This window comes from Ursus maritimus, unplaced genomic scaffold, assembly GCF_017311325.1.
Source record: "Ursus maritimus isolate PB19 unplaced genomic scaffold, ASM1731132v1 scaffold_10, whole genome shotgun sequence".
Classification (NCBI taxonomy): domain Eukaryota; kingdom Metazoa; phylum Chordata; class Mammalia; order Carnivora; family Ursidae; genus Ursus; species Ursus maritimus.
This window is the reverse complement of record NW_024423344.1, coordinates 31,474,924-31,498,392: the sequence shown is the minus strand read 5'-3', so window position 1 is coordinate 31,498,392 and position 23,469 is coordinate 31,474,924. Positions and strand designations below refer to the sequence as shown.

General features: G+C 35.5%; 1 long non-coding RNA gene across 1 annotated transcript in view; it reads left to right on the top strand.

Annotated features, from left to right (window-relative positions):
• The first annotated feature begins 48 nt into the window (after positions 1-48).
• Positions 49-23,469, top strand: part of LOC103677544 — a 94,085-nt gene continuing 70,664 nt past the window's right edge. Inside the window, exons 1-2 of the long non-coding RNA XR_572434.2 lie at positions 49-436; positions 4,875-4,942. This is a non-coding gene — a long non-coding RNA (uncharacterized LOC103677544). The remainder of the gene's footprint in view (positions 437-4,874; positions 4,943-23,469) is intronic.

Here is a 23,469-nt window from a genome sequence, read left to right as displayed (position 1 = left end):
GCGTCTGCCTCGTCAGACCCACTGAGTTAGTTCAGTGTGGTTGCACAAGTTGGCGGCAGCCACGTCGGTGGAGGAGATCTCCTCTGTCATACAGAGCAGTGGTAGGCAGGTTAACATGAGATGCCTCTGGAGAGGTTGGTGGCGAGTACCGGGAGCAGGAGCCACCAGAAGTCTCGGCTCTGGAAAGTTGCCTGGATCTGGTAATGGAAGGTTCCAGGAATGAAGCAGCCAGCAGCCAGAGTGGCTCCAGGGGCAGCAGCAACCTTCAGCACAGCCTGCTGGCCAGTAGTCTTGGAGGATGTGACATGACATCACCGGGTTTTTAATGACAACAATGGCACGAGCCGCCAGCAGAGCTTCTCCCAGGCTGTCCTCAGATTTATGCTGTAGATGCCATTTTCTTTTCGTAGATGTACCGATCCATTTGGAAGTCAAGGTAGGTGCCATCTAAGTGGATTCCTGCTGCAAGAAATTTAAGGAGATCTCCTCCTTCACTTGTAGGACATCAAGGGCTCTAGACATTGTGAAAATTTCCCTTTAAGTAACGACAGAAACTCAGAACAACACTGTATGGATCCCTCTCTGGGTGGGGCAAAAAAAGCCTATATTTCTTTTTTTCCCCCATACTTTACAAAATTTCTTTTTTTTAATTTAAATTCAGTTAGCCAGCTTATAGTACATCATTTGTTTCAGATGTAATGTTCAATAATTTATCATTTGCATATAACACCTAGTGCTCATGACACATTGTGCCCTCCTTAATGCCCATCACTCAGTTACCCCCCCACCTACCTCCCCTTTATGCTGAGCGAATTAAGTCAATCAGAGAAAGACAATTACCATATGGTTCCACTTAAAGGTGGAATATAAGAAACAGGGCAGAGGATCGTAGGGGAAGGAGGGCAAACAGTATGGGAAGTCATCAGAGAGGGAGAAAAACCATGAGAGACTCTCAACTACAGGAAAAGCACATATTTCTTAATTAAATTTTAAAAGAACATATTAGACATAAAAATATAACTCTTATTTTAAAATAACATGTAGAATTATAAATTTGGCAATGGAACGAGCATTAAGTATGATCTTATCCAATTCTTTATACATAATGAAACGAAGGCACAGAGACTAAGTGATGTTTGATGAGCTCCAAAAATCTAGGTTACTATTTACACACAAAATTTAATACGATGGTATTTCTTTATGTACTTTAGCCTATTTAAAACCCAAATTAAGTGTTTTTATAATTATAAAATGTGAAGTGATTCATTAGATATCACTATTTATGGACAGCATTGCAATAATTTCTTAATAAAGAATGATAAAGTATGGCATGATTATGGATTAATGTTTTTCAGATACTGGTTTCTTAATTGATTGTCCCATGTACTTTATCTATCTATCTATTTATTTATTTATTTTTGTCCCATGTACTTTAAATTATAAAAAAAACTTTATATTCCTTAGATCCTTCCTTATTTCTAAAAAGTACCTTTGGATGATAGTTACCTACTTTTTTTTTTATAGTTACCTTTTTTTCCACATTCTTTTTCTAGTTTTCCTCTTTTCAATTATTTAATGGATGATACTTGTTTGTTGGCATCTAAATAAATAATTTAGTCAATAAATACCTGCCATTTACCTTACGATGGTACTCTGAGAGTCTCTCGAAATGGGATGCTAGCACAAGTAAATGGGTATGTTGTAATAGATGTATTTTGTTGAATACTGAAGAAGACAAGAGGAGGAAAAATAAACTCAAATATAGTGCAGATTGAGAAATATCTATAATTACATTTTCATTTGTATGCGTATTTATATGTATTTATTTGCTTTCTTTGGTGGGATAAAATGTGAAAAGTTAGAAATGCTTCTTGTTTCATTATGGGGTACACAGGCCTGGACCTCTAAGATTCTCTTTAAGTATTTATATGTGTAAAGAAAAATGGGAAATTCTAATACCTATTGATTTTGACTCTATCTTCAATGCATATTGGTGGATATTTAATTACTACCATATTTATCAGTTAGCCTAAATATTATAATGTATTTTTTCACTTTCACATGAAAAAATGAAAATGACATCATAAAATCGTCATGAAATGCTATGTGATTTTTTAAAAAATAATTTGATTTTAATAATAATGATATTAGTGGGGCATCTGGGTGGCTCAGTTGATTGTGTCTGACTCTTGATTTTGGCTCAGGTCATGATCTCAGAGCTGTGAGATAGAGCCCCCGGGTCGTGCTCCCCACTCAGCAGGGAGTCTGCAGGAATCTGCTGGAGATTCTCTCCCTCTGACCCTCCCCCTGCTCACACGGTCTCTCTCTCTCTGTCAAATAAATCCTTAAAGAAAAATAATGATATTAGTAAAACTTGTTGGATTTTATGGTGTGCCAGGGAGTGTGGTACTCACAGTAAATGAATATGTCTACTTCTATATCAAAATAACATTGTTAATTATTCACTGTTATCAACTCCATTTTATAGATGACGAACCTAAGGCTCATGTTGTAATTTCTCTAAATTTAGATATTTTGTAAGGGCTGAAGTTGAGATTGGAAGCCTGGTTCAGTGTCCATGATCTGGCCTCTGGGAAGTGGGAATTAATGTAAACATTGTTTCATTCTTTTTCCTGTTACAAAAGTCCTGATTTCTTCAGTGAACATGTATCATTTTGAAATTGAAGGGAGAAGATCAACAGTGATACAAATTTTTTCCAGAGAATAAAAAGAAACTTTGTTCTATTGTTTACAGAAATCCAGATATTTAGATTCATACTGAACATATGTATTAAAGAGATGGCACTGTAAAACTGTTCTTATTTCTCTTTGCTGAACTGCCCTGAGTTTGAAGAAATACTAGATTTTTAAAAATTACACAGCTTTTGCCAGAAAATGAATTCTCAGTTTCAAAAGTGGTTAGTGATTATAAAATGTGCTTTATTTTGTGTGGCTATGTTTTGAAGTGCAAATTTCAAAAAGTGTCTCAATTATGAAGTATCTGCATCTTCAGAATGTTAGTTTCCTAAGCAGCTGAAAATATACTATGTCCACTAAAAAATTCTGTAAAATAGGAATTTCAGGAACAAGTGAATGTGTTCCTGATACCATAAGCAAAATATAAAAACTAGAATTCTTGTTTGAGTCCATGATTCTATAAAGTCTCCTTCATTAAATTGGCTTCTTTTACATAATTTCTGAAAATCAAGCTGAGTTCTAGCAATGATGGAAAACTGAAGATAAAAATGAGATTTAGATCTGACTGAATTCGCTTCTCAGCTCTTAAAACTGTTTCAGAGTATGAGGATATTTGTTGACCCGATCAGAAATGATCAGTGACTAGTGCTTTGCCAAGACTCTGCACTCAAAGAACAAAGTCCACTAAATGTTCATAAAAATACAATGACATAAAAATAACACGTGGCATACACAGATATTAAACATATGGTGTTTATGATGTTAATTTTGTAATTAGGTGAAATTTGTAATTGAAATATCAAGTGATGGTAATCTGGATTATATGTTTTAATCTCACCAGAAACATACATACTTGATATAATAAACGTCTAAAAATAAGATGACAAATATATTTTGATGAAATATTTGCGCTTAAAGTAGAATTCAAATTGTTAGAGACATTGAATTCAAGTTTTAAGGAATTATAGTATATGTTGATCATTTTAAATATGTTGAATTAAAAAAAGGACATTACTAGCAGTGTTAGAATAGACAGAAATGTACGATTTTGAACTGTATATTAAAAGGCTTTGGAGAAAGGAATGTGAGTGGAGGCTGCAAGGGAGATAGAGAAATAAAAAGCAAAGAGAGAAAATGAAAGAGGGGCTTAGGCTAATGGTGTGCATGTGTGTTTGAAAAAGGAAGGGCAGTAAGTAGAACCACATGCCTGAATTTCTCCATACCAGCCTGTTGTTCATTCCCAAAGCTTTCTCTTGCCCAATTTATATTCTCTATGAAAAATAAATCTCGTTAGCATGTTATGAATGTTAACAAGTGCTCCGGGCACCTTACAGAAAATACCACCAAATTAAACTTTCAGGAAGGAAACCCATTTTCTACCCTCACATAACTCTACCCACTCTTGTCTACGTTCCCAACTGGTAGTTCACATTTTAGTTTTAATATGTATAAAACTTTGCTTTTCTCCAACATCCCTGAAGAGCTATTAAAGAGAAGCAAAGTTTAAATTACATGCATTTTATAAGAACTCAGGCCCAATGTGTTTGGAGGGAGAATGGCAAGATAAAAGAGGGCAGAATAGAAGAGGCAAGAATGCAAAGAAGACAATTAGCAATTTTTAATGACCTAGTGATGTCTTTATTAAATTAACATACCTATTTGAAAATAAACGTAAAATGAGTACGTGCTTATGTTTCACTCATGTTTGTTTAACAGAAATTTTTATACAGTAGCTCACATTTCTCAGCTACAAAATCTGTAGTAAGTTTTTTCTTTGACTTTCTCCCCTGGGAGATGATGAGGCAACCAGAGCATTTCAGGTTACCAAAATATAAACAAGGTGTATTTGTTATTAAAATATAATAATAAAGATATAAAATGGTAGCCATAAGGCACACTGGTATTTCGTGAGTCCTTGCTTTGCAAAGGAATCATTCCTAATTGTAGGAAAAGACATTCTATTCTAATGTTTTTAAACCATAGACCAAATAGTAGGCATAGAGTGAGAATTCTTTAAATTAAAACTGCATGTTCTAGATTTGTTATATGGACTAAATCTTAAAAAAAAAATGCAATTCATCTTTGTGGATCTGGTAGGAGGAAGTCATTGTAAAAGCAGATACAGTCGCCTCTTATGGGTTTTTTTATGTATAATTATTGTTGTGCTTGGTTTACAGCATTAAGGAAACCTGAACAAATCTACAAGCACCACTGCCCACCCTAGAACTTGAAGACTGAATTTATTGTAAGTAGAGGAATCACACGAGGTAAAGAAGGTTAAATGCATTTAACTCTGTATTTAAGGATCCAGTATTCTGTCAGTTTTAGGAGGATCATCTGTCAGAGCAATCAGATATTTCCCCAAGGTCCGTGGGACACTTTCCCAAAGTGCAGGGATAATGGATAGCTGTTTTTACTTAGGAAAATCTGCCTATTGGTTCAAAGTGAAACTCTTCAGACTACTTAAAGGGTCGCTACACCAGGAAACTCATACAGGAGGTAACACAAAGTTAAACTTCAGCCCTCTTTAAAAGGTCCTTACACCATATATGCTCTCATGGGTTTATATTTCAGACTCACAATCTTCTCGCTTACATGAGAGCATCGACTTTCAGGTTACAATCTTTAAATCCCAGACTCCTATAACCAAGAAAAAATTTAGAAAAAAAAATATATTCAAAATGTTTAATTTTTCAACTCAGTCCCAAAGAAATTAAGGTAAACCATTGTGTTAGTTTTCTATTGCTGCATAACAAGTTACCACAGGTATTTTGTATATCGCAGTCTTGGTGGGTTAGGAAGTGAAAGCACAGCCTGGCTGGTTCCTCTACTCAGAGAGTCACAAGGTACCTTCTCCTTTAGAAGCTATCCTGGAGAAGACTCTGCTTCCCACCTCATTCAAGGTGTTGATAGAATTCATTTTCTCATAGCTACACCCCGAGGACACTGGCTTTTTGCTGTTCTTAGAGGCTGTCTGCAGCTCTCTGCCACATGGGATTCTCCAGCATGGCCACCTTGTTTATGGAGCCACAAGGAAAGTCTCTTGCTTCAGTCTGCTAAGATCGAGTCTTATATACTGTAACATCCCATCACCCATGGTGGACACTGTTAGTTAGAAGCAAGTCACAGATCCCCCCACACTCAAACGGAGAGGATTACCCAAAGGCGTAAACACAAGAGGTGAACATCCTTAGGCATTGCATTGGGTTGGTCCTCTATAATTATTTAAAATCATAGAGCAAGTTAAAGGGAAAACTTGAATAGGAGCACAGTTTTCTTGCAAAACACACCACTTTCTCTTCCAATTTACTGCCTGTCTTCACAGTCTCTCTTTCCCATGGCTCCATTAGCCATTACAATGGATTTCATTTAAAAAATTCTCTCAGATGTTATTTGTAATCAAAAATCAACATCCCATTACAATGTAGTTTATTCTTTATTTATGACTCTACGTTAAATTTTTGTAATTTTTTTCTATCTCTACACGAAGGTGAGAAAGACAAAGTAGGGACAGGAGGAAAATTCAAACAAATTTTATTTTATGATATATATATATAAGTATATATTATTTATATGTATTATATTTCTTAATATACTGCAATAAACATCCCCCTATCTAGGCTCTGAAAATTACTGAATTTGAATCAGGAGAGTTTAACTTTATGTCCGCTACATTTTCTCATATTGCTATGGTATTGAGAGTGAAACACTCCATTATAATGTTTGAATTTGAAATCCAGTGACATCTGGCTGAGAAACTCATGGCAAATTTTTAAACACTTTGAACCTTATATTTTTATCAATAGAACAATAATATAAAACCCACAAGATTTCTTTCAAGATTAAGTAAGTTCCACTATTGAAATTTTTCTTTTTTCTCCTGGTATTTGTTTTCCAATATGTAAATTGAAATGGCTGAGGATTTGTTTGTTTTTTAAAAATTTTATTTATTTGAGAGAGAGAAAGCGAGAGACAGAGCATGAGTGGAGGAGGAGGGGCAAAAGGGGGGGGGCGCAGATGTCCCACTGAGCAGGGAGCCCGACATGGGGCTCTGTCCCAGGACCCTGGGATCACCACCCAAACCAAAGGCAGTTGCCCAACAAACTGAGCCACCCATGCAACCCGAAATTGCTGAGCATTTGTTCTAAATGTTCTTTGTACTATATTTGTACAAAGTGTATAAATATATAGAAATACATGACTTTTTTTTCTTGCCTGCTTTCAAATTCTTTGAGCTTTTGTAGACCATTCACATAACCCCAATCTCAAAAATTTGACTGATTTATCTTCCTTCTAACTTAATCTTTTGTAGCTCAATCATACTTTAAGTATTTGGAAAGTTTCCTGAAAATAAAGTCTCAAAACGTTATGATTTAAAGTAATGAAAATCCTCTTTGAATATGATACCTCATCCCTATTAAATCCCCTAAAAATAATTTGCTGTTTTCTGTTAGCTGCATTTTGCCTGAAAGGGAGAAAGTAATTACTAAGAGCAGGATTAGATTAGTTTGGGAAGTATTTTCATGGCACCCTAGAAGCATTGTAGTTGACATTGAAACTATAGCTAAAACAAAGTAACTTTATTTCCCTTCCTGATTTTGTAGCTTTCTTGTTCTCAGAGTTGTAACATGGTGACTGGTGTTGCTTACAAGAATATTGGATTTCACTGGGTGCCAGATCATACCGTCTTTTTAAGCCATGTTACTTTCAGAGATAATTTACCCCACTGTAAAATCATTAAGGATATTCATTATGTCAATTTTTTGCAGGAGATCAATATATCTAAAATAAAAGGCACAGTTGTTTGCATTTAGTTTCAGTCATGTGTTCTTTCAGGCTTTCAGTATTTTGTTTTTAATGTGCCAGAGTAGCTCCTCACGTAATGAGACAGCACCTTGTGTAATGAGCTACTGTTTATTGTTACTCCTAGCAACAGACCGTATAAGGGCAAGGCCTGTTAAATACAAGTGCGCTCATGAGATGCTCCTTCACCTCGAAGTGAGGACCTGTATGAGCAGGGGAAGGACGATATTTTTCCTTCTGTTTAGTCTCCAGGCAGATTATAGTAGCTCCAGCCTTTCTGTCTAGAGACCTGGATCTGCTATGCTTGGTGATTCTTTCCCCTACAAGTTCACTGATATTTTCCAATCCTTACAAACTTAAAAGCACAGAGCAGAAAACATTTACTTCTTATTATGTTAAGTCAAATTTAAAACATAGGACCAGACTTAAGGCAGCTTAACTCAATCCACCATGAACTCAACTTACACCACCCTAAAAAAGCAGCATGGGTTTCAGTTGAACAACTTATGCTTAGTCCACTAATCAATTCTCTGCTTTCACTTTAGTTACTTTTCCCAAGAATTATAAATAGTTTGTCTTTAATTTGGGCTATCTAGAGTATGAATACTTTTTAAAAAATGTTTATTTTTATTGAACACCGTTTCAGTTAAGACCTCAAATATATTGAAAATACTCAAATCATTTTGTTACCTATTAGTAATTGACCATCTACCAATTACCTAAGCTGAATGAGGCGCAATTATTTGGCAAATTAAAATAAGCAGGTCAGGGGCGCCTGGGTGGCTTAGTTGGTTAAGCATCCGACTCTTGATTTCAGCTCAGGTCATGATCTCAGGGTAGTGGGATCAAGCCTCCTGTCGGGCTCCATACTGAGCATGGAGTCCACTGGGGATTCTCTCTATACTTCTTCCTGTGCCCCTCCCCCCACTCTCTAAATAAATAAATAAATAAAATCTTTAAAAATAAATAAATAAAATAAGCATGTCAGAGAGGACAGGTGGACCAATGAAGACACAACTCAAAATGAATTTAGACAGAAAAGAAAATTGCATATACAAAATGAAATCATTTGAGTTGAGAAGGAAGAAAATCCACAGGAAAACCACTATTTATGGCATTTCTAGGTTTTAAAAATGCTACCCTGTATTTTGAATTTTGACAAAAGTGTAAAAAATAAAATCTGATTATAGTTGTTTTTGGCATGGTGAAAAGATAGGAACAAGGGGGGAAATGGATTTTTTTTGGTTCCAATAAATTTGACATTACATCAGCTCAATGTATTTTAAATATACATACTATTTAGTGAAAAACATACTCTATCGATATTCTGTTGGGGAATATAAGTATCCAGAATGGATCTTAAGTATTATTTTGCACCCCTAACTCTATGTCTCTTTCAAGTGAAGACTTAGAATAGTTTGTATAATCCATTACAGATATGTAATTCTATGACCATAATATTATTATTATCTGTAAATAAATAGCCAAACAAAAATAACCAAGTTGGATTCTTAATCTGATGCCATCAAGGCTGCTTTCCGCATTGTAGAATGATTACCACACTTAAAAATCCCAATGAAAGCTTCAAAGAATACAACTTTACTTAGTTTAGTTCTTTAACAAACAAAACAAACACATGCAATTGATGTTAACTTTTATAACTTTTCCTCATACACTTTTCTAAACTAAGGCAAAAATCGATGGCTTATTGGCTAGTTTTAAACTATTAACTTTCATTCTGCTCATATTGCTGCTAACGAATATTTATATAACAAATATAAAATTTAAGATCTCTGTACACATGCTTATCAGAACTTTCTGTTTGCTTCATTCAGCGTCTTTCTGGGCTTAAAAAAGTGTCAGAAATACTGCATGGTATAATATCTATTCTCTAGAAATATAACAAATATATATTTTTTAATTTTTTGCAATATATTTAAATTATAAGCTATACACAAAGATAAAACTCGGGTTATTAGAGACTCCTATCCGAATGTGTTGGGTGATGTTACTGAAAGGTATAATATAGACAGTGGCAAATATAAAGTATGTGGTATTTGGCAAACAGGATAGGAGTCTCATTGCCAGTAGTCGAAAATGAGCAATGTAGTTTTTTTTCCCCCTGTTCTTCTTTTAAATGTAACATTTCACAGTATGAAATTATTCATTTTCATAATACTGATTGAATCATATATAAAGTTTATAATTCTACTTTAAAATAGTATTTCTTTACATTTTGAAAAATGTTACTAGGCTTAGTTTTCAAATTGAAAAAGCATATGCAAGAATTTAATATGTCTGTAAGAAGATATTTCTTTGAGGAGAACAAGGGATCTTAGGGATTGAATAAGTAAAGTAAAGCTAGATTATATCTTAATGTGAATAATGGGGAAACTGGAAGAGAATTGTGTATTATTTTTGCAACTTTTCTATAAATCTAAAAATAATTCCAAAATGAAAATTTCTTTTTTAATAAGCAAATAAATGAAGGTAGATGGAAAGGAAATTTCCCACACTATGGCAGTGCATCAAGAATGGAGCTAGCCATCTTAAATGTATTGTTTCATTTGTAATGTATTAACAATACCTATTGAGAGAGAAAAAAGGCATACCAACACTAGAGATTAAAAGGAAAATCGACAGCACTGCAATAGCCTTGCATAATAGCAGCCAACAAAAACAAGTCCTCTATTTTACCAAACTAAACTATCAAATTCACTGATGTAGGTTATTTTAATGTTTTTGAGAAATTTGCTGTGTAGTGCAATGTATGGTTATGGTGGATATTTTAGAATATGTAGAAAAGAAAGAAGAAACTAGAAATCATCATATTCCTACCATTCACAGATAATATATATGTTCTTTTTAAAGTCTTTTTAATATGCCTATGTGTACATAAAAAGAAAACAGAAATTTTACACTATATATTGTTTTATGCCCTACTTTTGTGTTTATTTTCTAATTATACAAATTATACACAAATGCATTTCATAATTGTTTTGTGCATTTTTTCATTTCATTTTGTGTAGATTTATAATACACACACGGCACATTTTAACACAAGTTTGATCACATAATTGTGTTTTTCATTCATTACTATAGTGGTTTATATAAATGTCTCTCTCACCCATAAATCCTAAATTCTATAAGGGTACATACCAAGTCTCCTGCTATCTTTGTATACCCAGGCCTGAGTATCAATCCTAGCATGTCTGTAACAAGACCTCCGTATAGGTCTTGAAGTTAATTTCAGTTCTTCCCAGACAAGTCAGTAGATTTTATATCACTCTGTTTTGCATTTGTTTTTATGATTGCTCTTACCTTTTCTAATCCTTTTCAATATTATATTTTAGTGTTACAATTTAGAAGTTGCACTGTGAGCTACTAGATGCCTTATAAACTCGTACAGATAATTTCTTAACCTGAAATAGAATATTCTTTCAGGAATATTCTGTGTTGTTCTGTGTTCTCAGCATTGTTACAAGTAAAATTACTAAAAGAATAAATTTTAGCAGTTGTGGGGACTAAAGCAAGATATTGCTTTTCTATTTAATGTCCTAAAAGAGTAATCAAGAGATATTGCTCCTGAAAATGAAACCACAGTTCTCTCTATAAAAATATTCTTCTCATTGTCCTCTTGTTGTCAAGTTTCCTGTAGGAAAGCATTTGAGTCAGATCAGATTCTCCCACTGCACATTGTAATTCTTCCTTCATAATACTTATCACACTAGTAGTTACTTATTTATCATCTGTGTTCCCCACTAGACTGTAATTACAAAAGAACAGAGACAATGTTACATTTTCTCACCTCTACAAGCATTGCACCTAAAAATCTGCTTGACACATAGTTATTTGTCAAGCTGAATTGAACAGAAGAACAGTGCCATCCTTGGATACAATGCTTAATCTTCTTGATCAGTATTTCCCAGCCAAGAAAAAGTAATCATGTAAAATTGTAGAATCAGGAGGTGCAGATAGATCAGCTTATAGAATTACCAAAATATATTTCATAAATCTTTATATGAACCTAACATGACAGTACCTACTGGCACACAATGCTTAATAAGCATTTATTGAATGATATATGATTTATTGAATGATGATTAAATAAATACTTGCATGTGTTAGTGAATGAGACAAGATGTCAATTATGAGGCATCGTCCCTGATTGAACCCTTCTGGTCACTTGCTGGTTACACCCTAGCTCAAATATTTAAACAGGACTTCTTCCTATGGAAAACACAAATACTTGTCACCGGGTCATGATGGGGCCTTAATAAGATTACACTTGTGAAATCCCCTAGCACTATGTCTGGCATATAATGAATATGAGGTACATATTCTGAAGATTCAGACCATCATTAGAAATCCCCTCCTGGTGTGGATTAGAAAATCTAAGATTTGTTTGTTTGTTTTCATTTGTTTTTGAGAGGAAGCAAATTGGACTTTTTTAAAGAGTATATAATGCCTAACTTGGATAATCCCCATAAATTTGTTAAAATAATATTATCCTTATTAAAGCATTTAGGAAATGCTTTAAGTTACATTTTGCAGAATTATTTTTATCTTATAAAACCTTTTTAAAAATTTGCCTTGCAAACTCCTCTAATTATATAAGTTTATAATAGAACATATTATTTCAAAGTACAGATATGTTCTTGATGCCTTTTTACTGGTAACTAAATTTTCTGCCAACTTCTTTTCTTTCTTCAGTCGATAATTCCTGATGCCTACTCATTGATTTACTTACAGCAGTTTAATTGAAATGTTGAAGATCAAGGTAGGAGGTAGTATGCAGAGGTAGTATTTGATTTTAAATGTATTATTTTATAATTAAAACATTTATTATTTCAATTTCTTTTAAGGATATTTCATGTTATTGATCAAAGAAAAATAGGAAATATTGATATTTCACTATTAAACAGGACATTTACAAAATTTAGAATTATCTGCTTTCTTTATCATCAAATGTCTTCAAAGAGGTATGTGTTTCTCTATTCCTCATTTACCCCTGTTTTATTGGAACATTCTGATTCTCTTCCTAAATTTCCAATTGTTCCCTTTTTCTTCTACATTTGGTGTACAAATTCTGTTATCACAACCATCAAGATCCTTAGTCTCTCCTGACCTCAATGTTTTCATGCAGGAAGGGGTCTTCGAGATACTCACTAGACCCAGGAGTTTATGTATCTGTTTTTTTAAGAACCTTATTTTTTATATTACCTTCTAAATGCACATATTTACCAGGGATTATTCCTCGACTTTTCTCTCTTGTGCTTTACACAAATAGGCAATCTTAACAATCTCTGCTTCCAACTTCAGCTCTATGGAAACTCCTAAATTGATATCTCTAGGCCTAATGTTCACCATTTTCTCTCTTAACTGAAACTTTTCAACTTGGCTGTGTCTCTGTAACGCTTCAGGAAACAGAGTTGAATAAGCCACATGAGACTTCTCTGTGTTCTGAACATGTCTGGTGTATTTTCTCTGCTTATTGACGACATTCCATCTACTGAATGGGATAAACCTATGTGAATAAAAACCAAATCTGCCTTTCAGCACCAAAATATAACCACTTTTCCGATGAAGCTTTTGTTCTTTCACTATTCAGCTAGAATATTGCCCAACCCTTTGTAAAGAATATGGAATAGAATGCAAATGAAATAGAGAACACGTCTGTTCTTACAGAAGACATCATTTAGTTCTCATTCTCATACCCACTTGGAAGAAATTTCCTCCTTTTTTTTTCCCCATGTTTCAAGTTTTTATTTAAATTCTAGTTAGATAACATATAGCATAATATTGGTTTCAGGAGTAGAATTTAGTGATTCATCACTTACATAGAAGACCCAGTGCTCATCACAAGAAGTCCCCTCCTCAATACCCATCCCCCATTTAGCACATCACCCCACCCACTTCTCCCCAGCAATCCTGTTTGTTCTCTATAGTTAAGAGTCTCTCTTATGGTTTGCCTCCCTCTCTTTCCTTTTTCTTTCCCCTATGTTCATCTGTTTTGCTTCTTAAATTCCACATATGAGTGAAATCATATGGTATTTGTCTTTCTCTGACTGACTTATTTTGCTTTGCATAATGTTCTCTAGCTCCACCCATGTCATTGCAAATGGCAAGAATTCATCCTTTTTGATGGCTGAGTAATATTCCATTATAGATCTCTCTCTCTCTCTCTCTCTCTCTCTCACACACACACATACACACACACACACACACATACACACACACACCACATCTTCTTTATCCATTCATCAGTTGCTGGACATCTGGACTCTTTCCATAATTTGGCTATTGTTGCTAATGCTGCTGTAAACATTGGGGTGCATCTGCCCCTTTGAATCAGTATTTTTGTATCCTTTGTGTAAATACCTTATAATGCAATTGCTGGATCATAAAGTAGTTCTATTTTTAACTTTTCAAGGAACCTCCATACTGTTTTCCAGTGTGGCTGCACCAGTTTGGATTCCTCCCAACAGTGTAAAAGCATTCCCCTTTCTTCTCATCCTTGCCAATATCAGTTGTTTTCTCTGTTGTTAATTTTAGCCACCTGACAAGTGTGAGATTGTATCTCATTGTGGTTTTAGTTTGTTTTTCCCTGATGATGTGTGATGTTTAGCATCTTTTCATGTGTCTGTTGGTCATCTATATGTCTTCCTTGGGAAAAAGTCTATTCATGTCTTCTGTCCATTTCTTAACTGGATTATTTGCTTTTTGGTTGTTAAGTTTGATAATTTCTTTATAGATTTTGGATACTAGCCCTTTATCAGATATGTCATTTGCAAGTATCTTTTCCCATTCTGTAGGATGCCTTTTAGTTTTGTTGATTGTTTCCTTCACTGTACAGAAGATTTTTATCTTGATGAAGTTACAATAACTCTGTGAAAAATGCTCGTGTTATTTTGATAGGGATTGCATTAAATGTGTAGATTGCTTTGGGTAGTATAGACATTTTAGCAGTATTTTTTCTTCCAAGCCATGACCATAGAATGTTTTTCCATTTCTTTGTGTCACCTTCAAATTATTTCATTAGTGTTCTATAGTTTTCATAGTACAGATCTTTTACCTCTTTGATTAGGTTTATTTCTAGGTATCTTATGGGTTTTGGTATAATTGTAAATGGGGTCAATTCCTTCATTTCTCTTTCTGCTGCTTCATTATTGGTCTATAAAAATGCAACAGATTTCTGTACATTGATTATGTATCCTGCAAGTTTACTGAATATATTTATCAGTTCCAGCAATTTTCTGGTGGAGTCTTTTGGGTTTTCTACATAGAATACCATGTCATCTGTGAATAGTGGAAATTTGACTTCTTCCTTGATGACTTGCATGCCTTTTATTTCTTTTTGTTGTTGATTGCTGAGGCTAGGTATTCCACTACGATGTTAAGTACCAGTGGTGAGAGTAGATGTCCCTGTCTTGTTCCTGATCATAGGGGAAAAGCTGAGAGCTTTTCCCCATGGAGTATTGTATTAGCTGTGGGTCTGTTGTATAAGGCCTTTATGATGTTGAGGATGTTCCTTCTATCCCTACTTTGTTGAGGGGGTGTTACCTGGAATGGATGCTGTACTTTGTCAAATGCTTTTTCTAAATCTATTGAGAGGATCATATGGTTCTTATTCTTTCTTTTATTAATGTGGTGTATCACATTGATTTGTGAATTTTTTTTTTAAGATTTTATTTATTCATTTGTGAGAGAGGGAGACAGCCAGCGAGAGAGGGAACACAAGCAGGGGGAGTGGGAGAGGAAGAAGCAGGCTTCCAGCAGAGGAGCCTGATGTGGGGCTCGCTCCCAGAACACCGGGACTATGCCCTGAGCCACCCAGGTGCCCCCAAAATACAATGTTTTCTAATCTTCCCTTTGTCCAAATCTTGGTAGATGACCCAGTATGTGATCTATTCTGGAGAATGTCCCATGTGCTCTTGAAAAGAATGTGTATTCTGTTGCTTAAGATGAAATGTCCTAAATATGTCTGTTAAGTCCATCTAGTCCAGTGTGTTATTCAAAGCCATTGTTTCCTTGTTGATTTTCTGCTTAGATGATCTGTCCATTGCTGTAAGTGGTGTGTTAAAGTCCCCTGCTATTATTGTATTATCAATGAGTTTCTTTATGTTCGTTATTAATTTTTTATATTTTGGGGTGCTCCCAAGTTGTGGCCATAAATATTTACAATTGTTATATCTTATTTGATAGGCCCCTTTATTATGATATAGTGCCCTTCTTCATCTCTTGTTACAGTCTTTGGTTTAAAATCTATTTTGTTTGATACAGGTGTGGCTGCTCTGGTTTTCTTTTGATGTCCATTAGCATGATAGATTGTTCTCAATCCCCTCACTATCAATCTGCAGGTGTCTTTATGTCTAAAATGAGTCTCTTGTAGGCAGAATGGAGATGGGTCTTTTTTTTGTTTTTGTTTTTGTTTTAATCTATTCTGATACCCTCTGTCTTTTAGATAGGAACATTTAGTCCATTTACATTCAGAGTGATTAATAAGAGATATGAATTTAGTGCTATTGTGTTTCTGTAAAGTTGGTGTTTCTGGTGATGTTTTCTGTTCCTTTATAGTGTTGGTCACTTTTGGTCTTTCCACTCAAAGAGTCCCCTTTAATATTTCTTGCAGGGCTGTTTTAGTGATTACAAAGTCCTTTAGTTTTTGTTTACCTGGGAAACTCTCTATCTCTCCTTCTATTCTGAATGACAGCCTTGCTGGATAAAGTAATCTTGGCTGCATATTTTTCCCATTCAGCACATTGAATATATCATACCAATCTCTTCTGGCCTGCCAAGTTTCTGTGGAGAGGTCTGCTGCTAAACTTATTTGTCTTCCCTTTAAGTGAGGGATTTCTTTTCCCTTGCTGCTTTCAGAATTCTTTCCTTATCTCGGTATTTTGCAAATTTTACTGCCATATGTCTTGGTGTTGGCCTGCTTTTGTTGATTTTGATGGGAATTCTCTGTGCCTCCTGGATTTGGATGTCTGTTTTCTTCCCCAGATTAAGGAAGTTTTCAGTATAATTTGCTCAAATAACTTTCTGCCCCCCCTTTCCCTCTATTCTTCTTTTGGGATTCCTAAGATATGAATGTTATTATGCTTTATGGAGTTGCTGATTTCCTAAATCTCCATTCATGATGCAATATTCTTCTTTCCCTCTTCTTTTCAGCTTCATTATTTTCCATAATTTTATCTTCTATATCACCTAATCATTCCTGTGCTGCTTCCATTCTTGTGGTTATTACATGCAGTCTGTTTGGCATCTCAGTTATAGCATTTTTTATTTCAGCCTGACTAGTTTTTAGGTCTTTTATTTCTGCAGTACGGGATTCCCCGGTGTCTTCTATGCTTTTCTCAAGCCCAGCTTGTATCCTTATGATTGCTGTTTCAAATTCTGTATCAGGCATATTATTTATATCTGTTTCGATTAGTTTCCTGGCCATGACCTTTTCTTGTTCTTTCTTTTGGGATGAATTTCTCCTCTTGGCATTTTGTCTAGGTCTCTGTCTTCTGTGCATAAGGAAAACCTGTTATGTTTCTTGCTCCTGAGAGTAATGGCTTTATTAAGAAGAGGTCATATAGTGTCCAGGGCCTGGTGCTTCAGGAAGTATTTCTGGTGTATGCTGTGTGCACCTTGCTGTTGTGTTTTGGCTGCTTTTTGCCTCAGGTCAGTCCTCTGCAGAGTTTCTTCTTGCCTGCAGTGGTGAATGTTGGGACCTTGCCCAGTGTTTGGTGAGTTTTATGTAAGTGTGCTCTGGTCTGCTTGTTAAAAAAGGGCTGATTGGGGTGCCTGGGTTGCTCAGTTGGTTAAGTGCCTGCCTTCGGCTTAGATCATGTTCCTGGGGTCCTGGGGTCGAGCCCTGCATCAGGCTCTCTGCCCAGCAGGGACTCTGCTTCTCCCTCTCCCTCTGCCTGCCACTATACCTACTTGTGATCCCTCTCTCTCTCTCTGTCAAATAAATAAAATCTTTTAGAAAAGGTGGGGGGAGCTGATCACTAGAGCTGATCCTATTTCCACTAGAGCTATTTCACAGCTTTGCAGCACTCTGTGGTCTGTAGACTTGGTGCGTGTGGGGAGTTTGTGCTGATCTTCTAGGGGAGGGGCCAGCTACTCTGGGTCTCAGACATACTTGCTCTAGTACAGAAGCATCTGGAGAGTGCAGGGGAGTGGAGCTTCATGTAAGCAGGTCAAGATTCCTACTGGTCTCCACACCAGTCATAGCATGTACTTCTAAAACTTCAGTCTTTGAGCTCAGCTGCTTGTAAAAACTCATGAGGATCATCCCCTCTCATTTTCCCAGTCACTGATTTTGGAGAAGTGTTTTTCTTTTTTTTTTTTTTTTTTTAAAGATTTTATTTATTTATTTAACAGAGATAGAGACAGCCAGTGAGAGAGGGAACACAAGCAGGGGGAGTGGGAGAGGAAGAAGCAGGCTCATAGCTGAGGAGCCTGATATGGGGCTCGATCCCAGAACGCCGGGATCACGCCCTGAGCCGAAGGCAGACACTTAAGGACTGCGCCACCCAGGCGCCCCTGGAGAAGTGTTTTTCTTGTGCAATCCCCTGTGCACTGTTCTCTGTCTCCCTCTCTCCTCTCTCTGTGATCAGGGCTCCCTCCCCACCACGGCACCCATGATTCTTTTCTCCCCCAAATCATGTCTCTGCACCTCCTACCTTCCACAGTGTGGCCTCTTTTCTCTCTGGTTGTGCATTTGTTCTCTCATTCCTCAGATCGATTTCTTGGATGTTCAGAATTATCTCATATTTATCTACCTGTGTTAGAGGGATGAGGTAAGCATTACGTTCCCTTCTACTCCACCAGCTTCACCAAAAGCTCCAGAAATGTCTTCTGTCTCTTCTCAAATTTAGAATAGGCATCTCTCTTCTGACACTTATGCACCCTGGTATGCCTCACAGGACATTATACATACTAGACATTCATGTGGCATTTGGTCAATGAAAAAATATCTAATTTCAGATAGTGTGTAAAATAGAATACAAATAGTTTAACCTGTCTGATCATGTACATCATATAAAGCAAATCAGAAAAAAAAGAAAACCCAGTCACAGTACAGACCTAGATGAGCGTGATAGGATGACATGGAGTGAGATAGGAGAAAGGTGGATAACCAAGTTCATGTGTGGGTTTGTAGGAGGGTAGTGAAGAGAACCAGAAATGTGAGTCTCCATTACTCTTAGCTGAAAGAAAGAAAAGAAAAGAAAAGAAAAGAAAAGAAAAGAAAAGAAAAGAAAAGAGGAAAAAAAGAAAGAGAGAGAAAGAAAGAAAAGGAAAAAAGAAAGAAAGAAAAAAGAAAGAAAGAGAAAGAAAGGAAGAAAGAAAGAAAGTTTCAAGTCAAATTTGTTAGGATCTCATATCAATAACTATGTTCCCTAGAGCTGACAGAATAGTCCCAGGGTACAAAAAGACAAATCTATTTAGCTTCCAAGTAGCAAGTAACATTGAGGGAGATGTGTCAGGAGTAAGTCCTCAGGCCCATGGCAGATATTCAGTAAGGGATTTTAGTTCTTAGGCAAAAGATTTTTGAGGACCAAGTGGAACATCAAGTTTTAGGACCAGGACACAGAGTATGCCACCAAGCCAGGGACCTAAACATTGTGAATGAAGGCAAAAAGCAACTCTAGTTCAAAGGGATACATGTTTTTAGAAGAAGACATATGTCTGCTTATGGGGACACCGGGTGGTATATGGGAGCTAATGTTAGCAAGAATAGTTTGATGTTGAGTTTATGAAAACTGGGCTATAGTTAAATTTAAGTCCTTCCTGTCAGATGTCAGGGTTAGTCTATCAATCTGAGACTGCTGGTTGAGGTCAAGGGTTTTTTTTTTTTTTTAGAGAATGAAGTAAAAGGAATGCACAGGTTGCAAACAGCAGGGGGTAGAATCATTGATGTATATTTAATCAAAAAAGGCAAATGTTCTAACTAATAATTTTTAGAAAGTGAAGAATTTTGTAAGTTCAAAATAAAAGTTATTGCCATCTATATAACCCAGAACTATTTATATGTACTAATTAAAATTAAATAAATTAACAAGAAAAATAATTGTTTTGAACAAAATACAAAGTTTCGATTTGGAGTATACCTATGTAAAGGTAGGATAAAATATTTTTATTTGAGAAAATGGAGTAAAATGGTTTTATATCTTAACATGTTGTAGTATGTTTTCAATATGTGTTACACTAGAAAATGAATAATTTGGCTTTTTATTATATCTACCACTACACTAGAAGATTTTTTAAATAATATTATTTATCATTTTCACACTCATTATGTGTTGGTGTCTATGGTAAGAATTTTACCTACACTCTATCACTCAATCCCTTTTATATTCATATATTCACATATGCCAAATATTATTTTCCTTTTAAAAAGAGAACTTTGAAGCTCAAAGAGATTAAATAATTTGTTCAGGGTCTTGCCATTGGTGAACAGAGTTAGGTTTTTACTATTTGGTGGATTTGCAAAGTCCTGGGATTTAAAGAACACACTGTTAAAACCAGGTCAGCATGAATACTCAAAGCATCTTAGAATGGGGATGCCATAAAATTCATCAGACAGAATGAAAGATTTTGAAAATATACCTATAAGAACAGTTCAAGATAACACAGGTTCACTCATTAATGAAATGGTAAGGTAAAATTGTAATTTATCTTCAGACTTGAACTATTTCAGCTCATTTGTCCAGAAGCTTGAAGTGTTCTATATTCTTTGCATGGGTCAACAGATAGTGGTGAGGGAATGTATGGGTGGAAGGTAAGGCTATTTTATTAACCTCCATCACGGGGCCCAGTAACATTACTTAAACCTTTATAACTTTTCTTTATTAGCATAGCTTAGTGGAAATTTACCTTACCTACTATCATAAAATAGCTTGATCTTGCTATCTACTATGAAATGTATACCTTTTGAACAATACCTTGAAATAAGAAAGCACAAAATAATACCTATGAAGTGGCAAACAGGAAGACCTTGCAAAAAAAAATATAGTGATTATATAATTTGGTGAAGTTTTGTAATTAATTAAAAACCCTATCCTATGGTATGTAAAGCAATTTTGCACAGCGAGTTCAAAATTTTGGAGGCAACAGTATATCTTTAAGTAGTAGAAAGAAGCAGAAACTGTAAAAATGAACTTGCTTGAGCTTTAATTAACTTGTGAACACAGAAGAAAGGAAATGGGTAATTTTCTAATAAATGTTCAGTTCTATTCATCAAAGGAAAATGTTTATCCTAGTTGCAATGCTGGGAATTATATGAAGAAAGGCATTGTATAAATACAAATAATGCTTTTCTAAAACATTATGCAACTTTATGAAATGTAAGTCCTGCTCCCACGTTGCATCTCTGGTTTCAGGAAAATAAGTAATATATTGGCTAACATACATTTCTAATTCCTCTATTGTTTTTAAGCTTCTAAGTCAAAAGATTACATAGAACTGAAGATATACAAGAAGTATATATATTTAAAATTACAAAGGCAGATAACTGTCCTTTTCTCAGTACTCTGAACAACAACAAAAAAATGCTAAACAAATAAACAAAAATCCCCTTTTGCTCTCGAACATTTAATTAGATTGAGCAGTAGGTTTTCTTAGCACTGATAACACTCCTAATCATTCCTGACTCAGAATAAAAATATTGTCGAGGATTATTAATTGAATAAGAGGCTATTGTGTTTTTCTTTTTGTCCTCATTTAACTTTACTCTCATATTGTCCAAAACAGGCAAAAGTTTAGTTCCACATAACAGAATATAACAAAGTTTTCATAGTTACCAGCTAGGTGGTTTGCTTCTGTTTTGGTTATCACATAAGCCCAAGGAAGTGGAAGTATTAAATTATGAATATGCATTTATTGGAAAAAGCAATTATGATGAAGTATGCATAACACTGGCTTTAGAGTCAGAAAGAATAGGTTTGCAGGCCAAGATCTGTGTTTACTAACAGTATGGCCTCTGATAAGGTCCTTAATTTTTCTAAACCTCAGTTTCCTTATAGGGAAAAGGGCGTAAGCACACCTCAGAGTTATTCTGGGGATTAAGAGGTGTAACATATGTAAATCACTCAGCACAATGTCTGGCTTATAGTAGGCACTCAAAATTGTTAGAACTCTTTTCTTTTTTTTTTTTTTTTAGGATTTTTTTAATTTTTTGACAGAGATAGAGACAGCCAGCAAGAGAGGGAACACAAGCAGGGGGAGTGGGAGAGGAAGAAGCAGGCTCATAGCAGAGGAGCCTGATGTGGGGCTCGATCCCATAACGCAGGGATCACGCCCTGAGCTGAAGGCAGACGCTTAACGACTGTGCCACCCAGGCGCCCCAGAACTCTTTTCTTAATGATAAATTAAGAGGGTTGTGGATTATCCACTAGTAGATAACATTTGATCTCATTTTGGTTTTGAAAATTGGTGGTTTCTAGTATGAGTGACTGATGGGAGGATCTTCTCAGCAACTCCAGAACAGCTGCCAGACAATAACATCTACCCAGCAACCATTCTGTCCACCCATATGCTTTGCTTTCACTCCTGGATAGATTAACCCTCAGAATAATTATCTAAAGCCAGATCACAAGTCTTCTTACTTACTAAAAGTTATTCTCTAAATCTTCCTTATCTTTCTTAGACCATCGGTTTTTCTTTTACATACTGGATCGTTTCCATTGGCAAACATCCTAAAAGACTTTTTAAAAGTCTTCTCTGACCACAGTGGTGTACCAGGGCTGTAATGGAAGCAGTCTCTCAGAATGCAGGCAATGTTAAGAGATGATCATATAATGTTATATATGGTATGTTATATAATGGGTGTGCATGTGTGGTTAAAATTAGCATATTTATTACTTACCCTTTCACAAACATTATTTTTACATTGACGTTAATTTCTAAAACTCTGGTGTACTGTCTTTGCTGGACTCATGAGAACTGAGGTACACACATTCATTTTGGGGATTAACCTATAACAGGTTGGAATTATTTGAGCTTGCTTTGGGTGAAATTTATGTCTCTAACCCCAGTACATTAAGGTACACAAAAGAGAAAAGGTAATAAATTAATGCATTTAAATTACTGCAATGAATTGCCTAAGAAAAGGGAAAAAAGTAGATGAAGAAAAGCTTCTGTAAGGCTTAGAAAATGATTTGTGGGGGCGCCTGGGTGGCACAGCGGTTAAGCGTCTGCCTTCAGCTCAGGGTGTGATCCCGGCGATCTGGGATCAAGCCCCACATCAGGCTCTTCCGCTATGAGCCTACTTCTTCCTCTCCCACTCCCCCTGCTTGTGTTCCCTCTCTCACTGGCTGTGTCTATCTCTGTCGAATAAATACAAAAAAATTAAAAAAAAAAAGATTTGTGTATAGATGACAGAATTGAAGTAACTCAGTTCTGTTTCTCATGTTTATAATCTTTGTTCTCCCATTGCTCACTTTGAATCTCCTGTCTAAATGCAGGAATATGTCAGAGCACTGGAATGCTGCAGTCATACTAAGCACAACCACCAATATAGACAGGTACTTATTTACTTAAGGAAGCAATTGAATAGAACAATGATCTCATATATGAGACTAAAAAATATGGTCAAGCAAGAGGAAACTATTCACTAGTTCTTTACAACTCTATGGATGATTTTTTTTTTTTTGGGGGGGGTTCTCTTTTTAGCTAAGCAAAGTGTTTCAAACTTCACAAAGAAAAGAGAACAACTTATCTTGTTAAACCATCTTTGAGAACTATACTTGTCAGTGATGTGAGTGAATGAGTGTGAATCTTCTGAAATTGTTTTATGAGATCTGCATACAGAAAATATCTCTTGGGAGCACACTGATGATATCAAACTACACACTTAAGCTTCTTCAGCTCTAGAAGAGTTCATTTACTTTTAGGTTTGTTAATTGATGCATTTTTGCAAGATTGTCAGACTGTCCCAACTATTCCAAAAGAAAATCTTTTTTACTCATGAGAGTC